A 3,157-nucleotide genomic window follows, 5' to 3' on the forward strand; every position below is an offset into this window, starting at 1 on the left:
CCTGACAATGTTTTTTCAATGTGTACATTCATGAAGTGTGTGCACTTGGGGACAAAATTTTTAAAAGAATGAAATGGTTAAGAAATTAAAAATTAAACTGGAAACAAGTTAGGTTCCCGAAGCAGGAACGTGGGAGGGAACTGAGACTCACCAACTCAGACAGTAATAGGAGTCTTATCAACTGAGGCAGAGAAACCACACAACACACGTTACAGCATTACAGTAACAGAGCATTAATGGTAACACTAAGTTGCTGAAAACTCAATGACAGAAACAAGTAAAATTCTGGTTCACCAAGATGGTCAAACTATAAGGAATGACAGAAATATTTGGTAATGCACTCCCTTCCAGGCAGAGGTAGGGGAGAGCAGGGAGAGAGGGCACCTGCCCAGGGCCCATTCACCTCTATTTGGATGAGACATACAGGTGTCAGCTGGATGCAGTGGTATATGCCTCTAATCGCAGTGGCTAAGTACCCTGAAACAGGAGGATTGAGAGTTCAAAGCCAGTCTCAGCAACTTAGCTAGGCCCTAATTAACTCAGACCCTGTCTTTAAATAAAATGTAAAAAAGGGCTGAGGATGTGGCTCAGTGGTTAAGCACCCTTGGGTTCAAACCCTGGATTGAGCAAAAGGGAGGGAGAAGAGGGGAGGGGGAAAGGGGATAGAAAAGATAGTGGAATGGGATGGACATTATTACCCTAGCTACATATGATTGAGTGAATGGGTGATTCTACATCATGTACAACCAGGGAAATGGTAAGTTGTGCTCCATCTGTGTACAGTGAGTTAAAAACATTCTGCTGTCATGCATGACTAATTAGAACAAATAAAATAAATCATGAGTGATTGATAAAGTGTATAGAAACTGAAGATTTACAAACTATAAATCCTGGAATTGCTGACTGTTCAGAAACTACACTGGATCATGGGTGGTGGTGAACAACTGAAAAGGATTAGGGGTCAATCTACATTGTTCAAGCAGCTCCCCATACAACTTCCTCTCTGAGGAAAGCCTGGGGTTGATGAGATACTGAGCTGGGCTAATGCTGGCAGCAGATACAGTGATGGATGTTAACCTGCCAATCAGCAGATCCTTCCACTGGGCTCAGAATTTTCATCTGTGCTCCAGACATCTGAAGGATCTCAAATATTTTGGCACCTTGCAACCTGATTGTGCAGCCAATCAAGTTGTTTGGGACACTGAGTTTATGAGTAACCTGAACAAGTGCATGCAAACCTGCCTGATAGCCTTTCATCTCTGGAGAGCTGGATTCAATGCCGCTCAATCTGGTGTTGCCACACATCAGAGGACAATGAGACTCTTGCATTGCCAACTGGTACAGCTTAGCTGCCTCTGGAATGGCAGACTGTCCTTGAATGGCACAGGTCTCTACAAGGGTCCCTCCATATCAGGGTTGAAGCACATAAACAGGGTACTGTGGGGAAAGCTCACACTGTCACTGCCTGTGCTGTATCTGTCCTGACCCCCTGCAAAGAGGACTGCAGAAGTGGCAGCTTGGGCATATGAGATTACCAACGCCGTGGGGGTACTCCAACATGATGGTACACATCTGTTTGACACTCATTGATGGATTGTGGGATGCCCACCCTGCTGCATTGGGGGAGCATATCCTTGTCACCTGGGCTTGAGCCCCTGTGTTCTCTCAAATCTCCTTCATCTCACAACCACCTTTTCCAATGAGGGAGCCACACTGACTAGCAGGGACCACCACCAGGGTCTATGGGCAGCTGTGCTACTTGTCACAAAACTGCTAATGTCTAGTTGGTCAATGATCATAGCAAAGCTTTGAAGGTGACATTCATGTGTCCAGCCATAGTGACCATTCTCTCAGGACAGTTCCCTCAGCAAAGTTCATACGTGCAGTACTCTCCTCCCACATCTTAACTGATTCTCCTTCCTTTCCAATGATAATGCATCTTCCTTTCCACACATAAGTAACTGAATGCTGAGAGTGACATTTAATCCTCCTTCCATCACACTGGTGTCCATGTTGAGCAGAGTTATAGGGAGGTGGACTTTGAGTGTTCAAGTCTTTGGCCACTGGTGGGGGTGAAAGGAAACCCTGCAGGAGTGAGGCTACCTAGGGAAAAGACAGTGGGCAGGAAGGGGTAGGGGGAAGCTGGGATCCAAGGATAGGGCAATGCAGAGGAAAATTGGGGTACAGGAGAAGGAGGGGGTGAAGAAGAAATAGGGAGGAGGAGGAGGAGGAAGGAGGTGGAAGAGGAGGAAGAAGGGGAGAAGAAAGGGAGTGGAGAAGGAGGAACTGAGTGGAGAAGGGGAAGAAGGGGGAGGAGGAGGGGTGGAGGAGGAAAAGGAGGGGAGAGTGGAGGTGGAGGAAGGGGAGGAGGAATTGGAGGAGGATGGAAAAGGGGGAAGAAAAGGGTAGAGGAGGGGAGAGGGAGGGGTTGGGAGGAGAAGTTGGAAGAGGGGGAGTGGAGGCAGAGGTGGAGGGGTTGGAGGAGGAGGGGAGGAGATATAGAGCAATGCCAATGCTCCTGGCTGCTGATTTGGTTGGTCAGGGATGAATTATATTTTTTAAACTGCACCAAGATAAAGATAATTTACATGCAAAGAAATATACTGGGTATGTTGGGTGCAGTGGCACATACCTGAAATCCCAGCAGCTTGGGAGGTTGAGGCAGGAGGATCATGAGTTCAAATCCACCCTCAGCAAAAAGCAAGGTAAGGTGCTAAGCAACTCAGTGAGACCCTGTCTCTAAATAAAATACAAAATAGGGCTGGGGATGTGACTCAGCGGTTGAGTGCCCCTGAGTTCAATCCCTGGTACCACCTCCCAAAAAATATATTTACGTACACAAACACACACACAAACATACACGCACGCACGTGCACACACATACATACACATACACACACACAGGTAGTAAGCTAAAAAGGAAAATGCAGAGATATCTTTGTGTTAAAAACGTGTTGTGGGGCTGGTGTTATGGCTCAGTGGTAGAGTGCTTGCTTAGCACAGGTGAGGCACTAGGTTTGATCACTAGCACAACTTAATAAAACTAAATAAACAAGAAGCCTCATAACTTAAAAAAATGTGTTGTACTTGGGATCTTATGTTCAATAACTATCACTGGGTAAAATTATGAATCTAGAAGTTCACTAGGCTGATTAGA

General features: G+C 46.2%; 1 pseudogene; it reads right to left on the reverse strand.

Annotated features, from left to right (window-relative positions):
• Positions 1 to 803: 803 nt before the first annotated feature.
• LOC107160330 lies at positions 804 to 2,218 on the reverse strand (annotated as a pseudogene).
• Positions 2,219 to 3,157: the final 939 nt, after the last annotated feature.

This window comes from Marmota marmota, unplaced genomic scaffold, assembly GCF_001458135.2.
Source record: "Marmota marmota marmota unplaced genomic scaffold, marMar, whole genome shotgun sequence".
Classification (NCBI taxonomy): Eukaryota; Metazoa; Chordata; class Mammalia; order Rodentia; family Sciuridae; genus Marmota; species Marmota marmota.